The following is a 13,928-nucleotide window of genomic DNA, read 5'->3' as shown; positions in this document are numbered from 1 at the left end:
TCTGAGATTTATTTAGAGAGAATAATTGCTTTCATTATTGCTTACCTTTACTTTGACTGTGCCCTGTCAAGTGGAGATTGTAATTTAGAAAAGCCATCTAATTGAAATAATATTGGCCTCTTACTTTTCTTTAGCTCCAGATAGTCATTCTTCCAATTTATCAACTTCCAGAAAATGGCATATCTGCCATCTGTTTTACTTCTCCATTTGAATTAGTGAAGTTGGACCCATATATATTATGGAACTGTAAAATGAACATGGCCTACCACTTGCTGTTATGGAAGGCTGTAAGTCTACTTTTGATGTACTGTTTGCGTGCATTCTTTGTTTTCCCCTATAGTCCAGCTCAAGTTAATTGATGCATCTTGTAAGCTTTCTTTTCATCTTCATGCTACCAGACCTCATTTTGATTTTTTTTCATTATGTTCAAATATTTTTGTGCATATGTTTTGAATATTTTACTATTTGTTGGAGAAATGGGAAGGTTGTACATATTAATTGGTGGAATATAGAATTCAAATATATCATCAAATGAGCATTTGGTTTCTCTGAACATGTTGCTTCCTACTTTTCTAATAAGCAACAAATAGCATATAGGTCCATAAATTTTGACTTTTGTTGCTTTGCTTCTAGAGTGTCATGCAGTTATCATTTGCGGACTCTAAAATTTGTCTAAAAGCTTAATCCTTTATGTATGTAAGGCTTTGGAGTTCCATACATCTAGTCATTAAAAGCTTATAGTTCACAAAATATTCCTAAATTCTTAAAGATGGCAGTGGTTAGTTCCTTTATAGTTTTCTTGCAGTTAAAATAGATGGCAATGGTTAGTTCCTTTCTAGTTTTCTTCCAGTTAAAATTAACTAGTAGCATTAACGTGAAGACATTCATTTTTGTAAAATAGTTTTGGTATGACAAGGCAAATAGGAAATTTGGAATCAGTGAGTACATTAACAGTTACAATTCCCCTCATAATTATAACTTTTCTTAGTTCCTTGTGATTAATTTGCTTTAAAGGGAAATAAAACACAAGTTTATCAATGTGCCAAATATTGTAACTGTTGCTAATAATTATTTGATTAATGTGCTTTAGTGAAGTCTACCATAGTTGTGTTATCGTGTTACTACTATGAGGTGTAACTTCCCAGATGTCATCTTACTAAACACAACATTGTTTACTGCAGATATGCCAAGGTTCAAGCGGTTGTAGAAAAAACAAAAACTAGGTTCGTCGGTATCTACATCATAAGGTACTGAATCAGAACATTCTTTTCTGGACAAAACAAATCTATCTCCGCCCATTTAGCATACAACACAACCATCTCGACCAGTTTATTCAGCATCCCATCCAACTTCTATAGATCAGGACACTCCACATCCAGGTCCGACATTTTTCCCTGAATCCCAACTATCTCTGTCAGTTCACTTGATATCACATTCATCTTTGGTTGGTTGGGACTCATCACAGCCATCTCCTATTGGTCGAGACTCATCACATCTATCTCCTGTTGGTCGGGACTCATCACAACCATCTCTTGTTGGTTGGGACTCATCATAGCCATCTTCTATTGGTCGGGACTCATCACAGCCATGTCTTATTGGTTGGGACTCATCACATCTATATTCGGTTGGTAAGGACTCATCACAACAATCTCGATCAGCTCACTCTACAACACATCTAGGTCTGAAAAATTAGGACTCACCACAGTCATCTTGATCAGTTTATTCTACATCATATTCGACTATAATAAATCAGGACTCATCACAACCAGATCTAACAGATGAGGATACACCCCAAAAATGTTCTAGACGTGAATTGAATATGCATTGGGTCGTAGGCGCAATAGGTAAATACTTCAGACTATCAATACATATTCAACATACCTTTCTAAGCCAATGTAATATCTCTTATAGCTTCACCCAATCTCTTTTCTTATAACAGATTCAAGAAATAATGTCAGGAAAATCAAACTGAAAGCTAAGGAAGTACTGAATTTAATAGGTGAAGAACGTATTATGGTTAAGTTTGATATTTATGATGAACTATTTGGGGAAGCACGCAGCCTACTTTCGCGTTTTTGTGGAATATTAGCATATGATACCTCTTTAGTCTACCTATGACATATTTCAACCGCGTCTTCAAACATATTATAAAGGTATAAGCTCTAAATTCTAACGACTATACCACTGATTAATTTTGTCTTTGAATATATTTACATGTAGTAGAAAAGCTAACCAATATTTTTATTTTGAAGCCCAAACTCTTCTTTGACATAGTCGAATCAGTTGCTTGACAACATGTTTTTTTATCTATTGGAAAAATATGGGGTGCAAATAAGATTAACATGTGGAATGAAGTTGACGATCCACTTAAAAGTAAAGTTTAGATTATGAATAAGGTGCAGGATGGGATCCAGCGAATCAATGGATTTCTTTTATTGAATACAATTTTAAAGAATCAACAAAGGTATTTATATAAATGAATATCTTTATAGTTTTATAATTATTTTTTTCTAATTGAGGTTTAAATATATTTTTATAAGAAAATACATTAAAGAAACCATGAAAAACAAAAAAAAAACACAATACCGCACACTGGTGGCTCCAAAGACAATGCTACAAGAAGGTTTGAAATGGTGAGTCAATTAACCTCGAATGTAATTATTCCTTAGTAGTAAATTATTTTGATTATATTTCTTTTAATTTATAGATGTCCAAGACTCAACAATGGCCTGGACAAGCACAAATGTACATTGCTACTCATAAGAATCAAGATAGAGTATATGTTAATGAAGCGGCAAAAGAAATATGTGTGAATTATACTTATGTGCCATAGACTCTTATCACCGCGGTATGCCAAATGAATTTCTATTATTAATTTATTTTGATGATAAATTTTCTATATATAGGAAAAAATTGAGTCAGCTTTGAGCCAACGCATCATAGATGAGTCTCAAGTTTCACCAAATGATATTGTTGGTAAGGTGCTAGGGCCAAAGCACTCTAGAAGGGTGAGATGCTTGGGATTAGGATTTGTTCCTAGTAGAGTTTTTAAACAAGATAGACCTCATTTTGGTGGTTCAAGTGCTAGTGGAGGTTCTTGTTCGTTCCAATGTCGAGAAAACTTTGCTCAAATATGAATTCTCATAATCAGATAATGAGTTCTTTGAATGCATATATGATAATGAAAGAAGGAATAATACCGAAATAATTTGTGGGGCTCTGTGATTCTCCTTTAATGGTTTCTCCCACAACAACAAGTAAAGTTTTCTTTACTTTTTTTTTCAATTGAATCGGTTGTAAAAAAATTTTCTATAATTTTATGTTGTTTTTGAACTGGTGTTCTACAATTTTTCTTGATTAGATTGGAAGTTTTTCTTGTGTTGTTTTATAGGTTGTTGTGTTTTGTATCCTTTGTTATAGAAAAGTAGTTATTGTCTAACTATCTATATTGTATCTTGTTGTATCTATCGGTTCCTTATTGTTAATATAACTCGTGAGTTTTTTGTTTTTGTAATATTATTGTTCTTGTCTTGTGTTGCTAATTTATCTTGATGGTTGGCTGGAAATTAGGTGTTAACACCACATTATATTGTGTTCTTATTGTTGATCTTGAATCTGAGAGGGGTTATCCAAAAGGGTCCATGATTTTCTTAACTAGTGGACTATTTTGGGTGTTTGTTTTCATGTATTCTTGGTCATTCTTGGTCATTCTTTTATCATGATTGCCCAAATATCCAGAGGGGATTTGAGATTTGGTGGAGAAGGGTGTTCTTGGACCAGGATCTTCCCAGCTTTCTATTTCCTTTTATCATCGTCTCTAATAATTGATTATTGTCTAGTTATGATTATTTTGGTCTTTTACCACTTCCATTTGATGTCCTCTCCAATGAATCTTCATTTACTATTAATTGGTTGACCTCTTTCTTGTAACATGATATTATTTGAGAGAATACTTCACATCCGGTCAAGGATAGTACTCTCCCACATGTTAGACAACTTCGTCTTTTCCATTGATTGATCCTGTTTATTTATTTGAAGTTAACTTGTATTATCTTTTCCTTATTTGAAGGATTTGGACATCTTGTTGTCATTATATAGTTAACACTACACACCAGGCTATATATAGCTAACCTTGCTTTTAGAACTGATTGAACCAGTTGACTAATCAACTGGAAATAAGACCCCTGGTCTTCTTAAAATCTATGATTCTGTGAGTTGGAAATTAGACCTCTTCTGAAACAGGTATAGTCAAAGAGAATTTAATATAGTTTGAACTAAAATGATGATCACACTTGGATGAGTTATTTATATGTGCTACAATTCCATGCATGATGCAAATTACCCCGTCATCATATAGTGGAAGGGCATAATATCCAACTTTAGCTATGAGAACTGTTAACTTCCACAAGGCACAAACCTAATGAAGCAACTTGGTGAGGACCTGGGGTAGGGGTAGGGGGTCCATTTTAGTTCTTTTTTAACAACCCCAACCCACCAAATCTCAAACCCCTTGCAGCCACTTTGTCAGTATAATCTCAACTCCTGTCTGTGATTGAATTTCCTGAATTAATGATTTTATCACAAAGTGATCCATGCAGAGCTCTCCTTTTTAAGAGTTGTATGGCTTCGTGAGTGCTTAAATTTTGTTACAGGGAGAATTATGTTCAGTTTTACTAGACATGGATGACCAGTTTTACAAGACATGGATGAATTGTTTTTTCTCGTGTGAATACTTTAGCACCAAATTCCTCTTTGCGAACTCTAAAGTTCTTCATTGTCCTTTTCATTGTTTCATCGTTTCTGAACTTTGAAGTTGCATGACGTTTAACTTTTCAATCACTAACTTTGTTTTGCTTGAAAGGAGTTTGCTTAACATATCAAAATTAATACTCCCCGGCATTGGTCGTCTAATTTTCTTATTTTCCTCTGTGCTCCACCTTTCTTTGAGGTGCATATTTGTCCACTATTTATGTATCAAAATCTCAGAATGACATTAAGAAAATATTTGTACTTGAGTTATAAAGACTGAAAGTTTATTGATTGATTTTTATACTTTGCATTTTTATGTAGCCAAGTGATGCGGCTAGTGGACCCATTTCACCCATGGATGCAAGGAGATCACTGATGATAATGATCCTGATCATGATATTCTTTAATTTTATTGCATTTGTCTTACATATTTAATTATGATGATGTAATTGTGTGGTTGGTGTGAATCTTAGAATATTGAAGGTTTTGTGTTTAAATTTGATTTTGGAGTTTGAAGATACTAGTTAATGTGGAAAATTTGAAATTTGAAGATTTTATTAAAATTTAATTTTGAAGTTTAATGTTCAATGTATTTTTCATATGCTTGTCAATTACAATGTTTAATTACTCATGTTGTATTAATGATACATGAATTGAACAAATATTGGATTGTAGCTTATGCCTAAAGGAATAATTAAATTTAAGCTAAAATTAGAATCTACAATTAGTTATTAAAAATAGATGGACCCCACTAAATTTAAAAAAAATAAAAAAATTGCGGAGGTTTTAAACCCCTGCAATTTTTAAATAAAACTTTATTATAAAAAAAATAAATTTAGAGTAATGGGGGTCAACCGCCGCAAAATAACCTCCACAAATTAATTATGGGGGTCGGAAAAAAACTGTCGTAACTTGTTTGTGACGGCTCGTATTGTGGGGGTTTTGAGAACCGTCGTAATTATATTTTGCGGGGGTTTAAAACCGCCGTAATTATATTTTGTGGAGGTTCAAACCTTAAAATTAATCCCCGCAATTTGGGCCATTTTTTGTAGTGCCTATATAAGAGTATTTTTCTCCTTGTCTTAAAGTGTGAAAGATGTACAAGAAGATATATGTGAAGTATGGAAAAATATTGTAGTGTATAGTAGCGAAAGAGAGAGTTGAGACAATAAAAAAATTCAAAGTCTCCAACTATATTCACTATACAAAAGAAAGTAGTTATATTAGTGAAAGAGAGAGTTCAGACAAAGAAACTATTCTAAATCTTTAACTATATTCACTATACAAAAAAAATAATTATATGTCGAAGGAAGGTATTTTAGTGGTGGAACTTTGGACTCTTCAATTAATCCAGAGTTGCTTGAGCTGTACAGCATGATGGGTTGTCGTATTCTGGAGGGGGCAAGTTAAGAGTTGATACTACTGGATCGGTGTAGATTATTCCGCAGTTGGCTTTAATCTCCTTAAAGAGAGAGAGAGATCATCACCTTAGCCAAACGATATTTATATTCATTTTTTTTATTTTACTTTTAAATTGTAATTATTATAATTTATGGTATATTTTACAAATAATTTTAAGAAGGTACATATTTTGTTACAATTTGAAAAATTGCAAATATCAAGATGGAAGATCTCAACATCTCCAAGTCACTAGTCTCTTCAAGAGATGGAAGGAAGGGTATGAAGGGTAAATTACTTTTCAACTTGCTTAAATCAAGCGACGAAAAAGTAAAAAAAAAATCTACTTATTGTAGAGAAAAGTTATAAAAAATTATTTACATAATATTTTCATAAATAAGTAATAATACTTTTCATAAATATTTGATTTTATTAAATGTTCGAAATAGTGGGGGTTTATAAAATGAGAAAAATATCATCATAAAAAATGTGATGTTTGCACTTTTGCGAATGCGTTAAAAAAGGTATTACAAGTGCATATATTAGTATTAGAATAAATCGCATGTTACTATTTAGTATTTACACATTAGGTGATGTCTTTTGCTATACATGCATATTATCAAAAAGAATGAAAAATTGAGTAGCCATTTTGACATGATAAATTGGGTGAAATAAATTTCATTCACGAAATGAAAAATATTTAAATCATGTGATGAACATTTTCTTGACATGTCACATTATTATGGAAGGAAAAAATTGTGAAATATAATTTTGTTGATTGATGAGCCTTGCAACTTCTTTTGGTGCAAATATATAAAAATTGTGTGACAATTAAAAAAAAGAGTCACTACAACAAATTTGATTATCTGGGACGAATTATTTTGTCACTTATAAGTCATATTTCGTCGCAAAAGATTTAGCATGACGAAAATAAAATCGTCAATCAATCGTCTCCAAAAATGGATCGCTAAAAGTAGACAAAGATGATTTAGTGTTTCGTCACTAAAAAAATTAAATTGGCTACAAAAAATAAAAATCATCCCCAAATGTGTAACATTTATGACAAATCTGCTTGTCATAAAAATATAGTTTTTTTGTAGTTGATGATATGTTTTTGTCACTAAAAAGCTATCAATACCGATAAATTTTCATCGTCGCTAATTATTTAGTTCAATCAGCGACGACACTAATTGTCGCTAGAGTATATATATTTCATGGTTGAACAAATGTATTTTCGTTACTATTGACAACTTTTGGTATACAACAAAAATTTTCGTCCTTAAATGTATGAATTAGTGACAAATTTATTATTATAATAAAGATTAATAATTTTATAGTTAAATCTACCATTTTGTCACTAAAAATAGTATTTTTTTACTGACAATGTAGAATCGTCACTAAATTATTATGATTACTGACAATTATTATTGTCATAAAATACAAAATTAATTTTGTATCAAATAAATAGAAAGATATTGAGACAAATACATACGTCACTAAATATAGTCAAACTTATGACGAACTAGTTTATTTCATGACAAAAATAATTGTCTTGAAAAGTCTAATTTAATCGTTGCTAAAAGTTATCTTCGATAATAAAATCTTTTGTCACCAATTACAAGAAAATGCTTAATTATTTCATATTGATATTATTTTTCAAATTAGAATTGAATAAATCAAAAATAAAATTTATAAAACATGTCAGATTGATAAAATTCACCCATAATCATACAATTAAAAAAACTACTAATATACTAAGGTAATGTCTCCTCACAGGGCAAAGAAAAGTAAAACAAGTCCAGCATAAAGAAAATCTAACTTAAATATAGTACTAAATAATACTCCTATCCTAAACTAAGACAAATATGTAGAGGTTTCTTCCAAAGTACCAATAACGTGTTGTGCTTGCAATTAGTCTTCATTAAACTCACTTTTACACCTATGGAAAAGAGAAGAAAATTAAGATTGATGATGATACTACACTGAGACAACAAACCTTAGATCAATACTACACAAAGACACAAATCATTGCAACAAAAGCACAAAAATGAAAAAAATGAAATAAGATTAATGCCACAACATCTCAACTTGCACTATCAAGAGATGGGATGATGAGCTAAAAATGAGAAAAGAATAAGAAGATAGTCCTGAAAAGAGTGAAAACCAGCAACAAAAACACATGAAAAACACCCAAAATTAGCATGTAATGAAGGACAAAAATTTTGCACAACAAGACACAATTTCGGATACAAGTCACAAAACCACCAAGGATGCTTCAAATCATGACCAGGTGGACACAATCAAAGGAATAGACAAGTTATAGGAAGGTACCACTAGTTTGACACAAGATCAAGAAAAATGGAAAAAGCAAAAAATAAGAAGCAAGAAGACCAATGTTCAACAACAAATGCGGCAACAACACCAAGAAAAAATGTACAAACCAAGAGCGTCACCGGATACTCAAAAAATCTCTAAGAATTAATTTGATATACTTGAACCACAGAGCACACCAGGTATGGATTTAAATGCTTATGTTCTTGTATTTTTATTGGTTTAGCCACTGGTGATGTATCTGGTGAAAAAGAGGTGTTGCAATCGTGTCCCACCCACCTGTTTCACCTGTGTGTTTTTATGATAAAAGTGATGATGGTGTAGAAGGAGTTGGTGGGTGTTTTGTGGGTTTGCAAGAAATAAAAGGAGGGGATAAATACCAACATCTTAATGATGTGGTTGTTGGTAGTGATCCCAAGGATTGCGAAACTGAAGATGATTCACTTGCACCTACTGATCTGGTCAGTTCTAATGGCCAGTTAAGTAGGAAAAAAAAGAAGGTTCTGGTAAGAAAGAAAAATAAAATGGAGAAGGAGGAGTCAAAAAGAAAGGATAGGGATAGGATACGAGATAATCAGCATAAGGGTAAAAAGAGATTGGATCGTGTTGCAAAAAACTTGGTTAAATAACCCCCCCCCCCTCTAAGGAAAGATAAAAAACCTGCAAGTTCCAAGGATTTGTGTACTGAAAATAAGGCTACTTCTCCTCTCGAGGAAGATAAATATAAGGTAATTCACTCAGAGGATAAAGTAGTTTATGATTCAGATGACAGGGAAGAGAATGAAGAAAAACAACAGGTTGCAGCAAAAGAAGGTCTTTCTACAAGAAGTTTTCAGCAGAGAGGTTCTTTCTCTAAAAGTGGAGATGAATTGAGTAGTAATAGTTAAATATGACAAATTGGGAATTTGGAAATTGAACTTTTTGAGTAGTAAAAATGAAGAAATTCATATTCACCAACACCCCTAAATCTAGTCTAGTATGATAACTCATGTTGGGCCATGTTGATGCACATAATTTATATATTTAATAAAGAGAAATTAAATAGAACTTATCATATAAATTTATGTTACCTCTAACCTTGATGGTGATGGGCTAACAAAAAGTTATATTTTCTTAAGTATTTCCTCTTGGCGTGCCGCTACAGTCTTCAATTGAGAATTTAATGCTTTGATATGCGAATGTTGGTCTTGTATCTGTTATTGTTGGCTTTCTACCACCCTCAGTCTGGTCACTAGACTGAGAAATGACCGGTATCAGGATACCTAATGGAACAACAAAGGCATAACTAATGAGAGCATCAGTAAGAATATAACCATGTTATTGGATTATCCCAAATAAAACTTTCTATACTTAATACCTAACTCACCCAATGGTTGTGTGTAGTAGTTCATGAACATACCTTCAACCATATTAAGGTCATTCTACACCTGTTAATTGTCATTTTCCAATGCCTTCACCTGATAGAGGCTTGTATATTTTTTTTGTTGCCTATCGATGTTGTTTTCCACCCTCATTATTGATTTTCTGATTATTGGATTAATGTTCTCTAGGCTACATCTTTATGAATAAGACATCACAATGGCATGACTATGAAGGACCAGGAGTTTTCCTGTATATTCATACTGTGATTTCAAATATTTGCATGAAGAAAAAGCTACTCTTTTTAATCATCTCTTTATTCAAGTTTTCTTTTTGCAGATTCTCTTTATGGAGCTAGAATAAACTCCAAATGTTTTCGACTCCATCTTAGCCAGTGTTATCAAAAGCAAAAAGCGCACGAAAGCTCTAAGTTCAGATGGATAGTGTTCATACAATAGTACGGACCTACACTTATCTAAACACGTTTGATACTTAAGTTAGTGATTTTATCTTCATATATTGCCTATAAATTTCATTTTAGACACTCAAACTATGGCTTCTGAAAAAATGGGGGACAATAAACTTATAATATGCAGGAGGGGATCTAACTGATTAACTCTATACTTTTACATGGGCTTCTTTTTTCTACCACCAAGAAAGGTGATGAAAGAAGGAAGGAGGTCTGGAAATATTAGACAGTGTGATCTTTAGGGTATAGTTGACTATTTTGGTAGAGATCTTTGTCCATTTTGCTGACCACAAGCACAGGGAAAGAACACTATGCATGTGTAGTATGCGTTTATTAACATGTAGTGTCTACCCTAGACATATTGGACAGTGTAAAATCTAGGTAAACCGTAAACATACAAGAATATAACACACGAAATCTTAACAGTCATTTCTTGGAGAAACAACACTAAAAAGGGTGTTTACGATTAAATACAACACATGCATTATAAGCAGTCCATACAAGACATCACCAACACTTAAACGAACCACATGAACTAATTAGTTCCCATGGATGTCAATCGGGATAAAACAACTAGTTTGGCCAACTCCCTTTTGGTCCACAAAACAAAATCAATAAGCTAAAATAGCTTAGAAGGTCATTTTTATTCGAAACCTCGCGGATCTAAAAATTTTTAATGTTGTGACATCCATAGAAATCAATCTCATGAGAAAGGTTTAATCTCGTCAGAATGAATCTTATTGTAAAGGAGGATGAAGAAGCACCAGGCACACCTTTGCTTTCACGTTTGGTTAAGATAATGCAGAGCTATGAACAAATTTAAGAAAGTTCCTTAAGATGGAGAAGCACCTGACACACCTTTGTTTTCACGTTTGGTTAAGATAATGCTTGTCTTAAAATAATACACGTACAAAGTCAATAATTATTTTCTCAAATGTGTGCTTTTCGAAAACAATTAGGCTAATGCTAATGGAAATGGAACCATACACTATGAAGAGTTTATCACAACAATAATGCACATGAATAAAATGGATAGAGAATAACATCTTTACACAACATTTCAATATTTTCATAAGGATTGCAGTGGGTAAGTTTCATAATGCAGTTATATTTTTTTATTTTATTCTAATAATACTATTATCGGGGTTAACTAAGAATACTTTTATTGTTATATCGAGTACCTGTTACTTTCCATTACGCCATAATTATGTAACTACAAGGAGCAAAAAGAAGCAAAATAAAATGAGAAAAAGACGAAGATCTAGAGTAAGAATAATTTTTATGTTACGTTCTTTTTTATATTTTCACTTGAGTTATAAAATTTGACGTACTCCCAACCCATATGTTCTTCTTAGCTCTAGTAATGCTTAAATCATATACACAAATATCATTTAAACTAAAGTAGGGATCAAGAATAATACATTGAATTTCTCTTTATTAATTTTCTTATAGATTAAATTTTCACATTGTTTCCTATAGTATATTCAAACTTACATATTATGTAATTGTTTCTTGTAGATGACTGAATATGAATATCAGGAAATGTCAAGGTACAGAGATATGGAGAAGAATACTAGACTAGTAAAAGAAAATAGATACAGTAAGTTTGCTCTGGCAAGCTAACAACATTAGTATATTTTATTTGAAAAACAAGGAACATAGCATTATGGGTATCCAAAATTCCTAAGCGTCAAGTAGTGATTAAATGGGTATAACAGGAGTGTCAATCTATATACCATAAAAATAAAAGCATGACACACTGGATACCCAAATTTTGGTAGAAACCATATAAGTATATATGAAGTATTAGTTTAAATTAGAATTGATTTGATTCCTCTCTTTGTGTTTCCTCTCCCCTCTATTCTAAATCACTTTTAACAGAATAGGCACACTTAATTTCTTTTGTTTTTTTAACATTTTTTATAAATCAATAAGGAAAATAAGAAAAAGAAGAGTCTGTAAAAGAATGTACCCTAAATTCCAACAAAATCTGATTCCTGAGATTGCCTGGCATATTGCCCCAACTCGTGACAGCACTCCTATAAAGATCTCGAATATTAATAAAAAGAGCCATATACAAGAAACAAATATAGTCTACGTATATTTTACCCTCCCCAAACTCCACTTGGTGAAAATACACTGAATTTATTAATGTTGTTGTATACAAGAAACAAATATCAAATCTTAGAATCAAAAATGCAAAAATCACAGAATACATAAAGGTACAAGACTAAATCTGTAACTCAAATGAAAATGAAAGAAATCAACAAGAAAGTCGGAAAGCATATACAATATAAACACAGCTCTTAAACAAGGCAGCAAAACCCTAACTATTCATTCATATTTTGGGAAAATTAAAGAAGACCTAAGATATCCATAGATTCAAATACCATTTTATACATAAATAAGAAAAAATTCAAAGAAACCTTACTTGGAATGAAGAACTAGCAAATTATTAACGATTTGGAGGAGAGAGTTTCTAGAGCTAGAGATGGTTTTTCAATAGAGGGGCTGATTTGGGCGATAGTGTTTTCATAGAGTCAAATTTGAGAGGGGCAGTTTGAGAATTTTTTTTTTGGTTAATGGGCAGTTTGAGAATTGAGATAGCTAACTCTTTCATTTGTTTTTTTTAATTATTTAAATTATGATAATAAATATTAAATATACATTTTTCCTTTACACTTTATAAAATAGTGACACACAATTATTTTTAATAATAAATATTAATTTATTAAAATTTTAGTGACCTCATGAGGTTGCAATGCTTAAAATTTTATTATTATTTTGGTGCTAACTTTTCCCGCATTTTATTTTGGACCTCTTGAAGTACTTAATATTATATCGTTGAATTTATTTTATTATTTACCCACTTCATGGGTTCTATTTATTTAAAAATAAATTAAAAAGATAAATTGAGGGGATAAGCAACCTCATGAGGTCTCTAATTTTCGACCTATTTTTGAGGTCTCTTTTTCTTAGTTTCTTTTTACAGCTTTTTTTAGTAGTGTTTAGTCCTGATACTTCGACGAATCGTTATGTTGGTGTTATGTTTAATATCCAATCACCAATTGTTGTAAGGGTAGCCAACAGAGAGAAACCTTTACAAGATTTTAGTGGAAGAGTAACAATATCAAATGATAAAAATCTTGTAATCTTAAACTCACAAAATACAAGTATATTCACCAACTGTGAAAAATTAAACTATCCCTCTTAAATACTGAAAACTTGGCTTTAAGACAGCTCCAATGGGAGAGTTCTCTGGGAAAGTTTTTGGGATCCTTCAAATTCTTTCTTGTAGTCTATGAAAATTGATATTGATAAAAATACTTTTACAAATACGTGAGAGGTGGCTTTACTCCTTACGACATGGAGCAAATGTTGGTATTAAGGACAAGGGTACACTATGCATGGTCGCGCTTTTAGTGATCTTCATCCAATATTGATTGATGCTGCAAAGATGATGCTCGAAGGATAAATTCCATGACCTTATAATAGCCTATCAGAAAATGCGAGCCAACTATGTATATGATCGATAAGAAACGTGCTCAACTAGACAAACTAATGAATATCTTTCTGAAACTTTTTAAGTTGTATGGGAGAAAATCTCAATGATGTTTTAGCT

The 13,928-nt window shown here is 31.9% G+C and overlaps 1 long non-coding RNA gene across 2 annotated transcripts; it reads right to left on the bottom strand.

The window, feature by feature from the left end:
- Positions 1–7,796: 7,796 nt before the first annotated feature.
- On the bottom strand, positions 7,797–12,919 carry LOC124889018. Of its 2 annotated transcripts, XR_007047637.1 has the most exons (4): positions 12,738–12,919; positions 12,279–12,345; positions 9,549–9,740; positions 7,797–8,086 (listed from the first exon to the last, which is right to left on the bottom strand). It is a non-coding gene; the product is annotated as an uncharacterized LOC124889018 (long non-coding RNA). The 2 variants fall into 2 exon arrangements; XR_007047636.1 differs by lacking the exon at positions 9,549–9,740 and having other exon boundaries at positions 12,738–12,908.
- Between the last annotated feature and the right edge of the window lie 1,009 nt (positions 12,920–13,928).

Source organism: Capsicum annuum, chromosome 11 (genome assembly GCF_002878395.1).
Source record: "Capsicum annuum cultivar UCD-10X-F1 chromosome 11, UCD10Xv1.1, whole genome shotgun sequence".
Classification (NCBI taxonomy): domain Eukaryota; kingdom Viridiplantae; phylum Streptophyta; class Magnoliopsida; order Solanales; family Solanaceae; genus Capsicum; species Capsicum annuum.
This window is presented reverse-complemented; position numbering and strand designations above follow the sequence as displayed.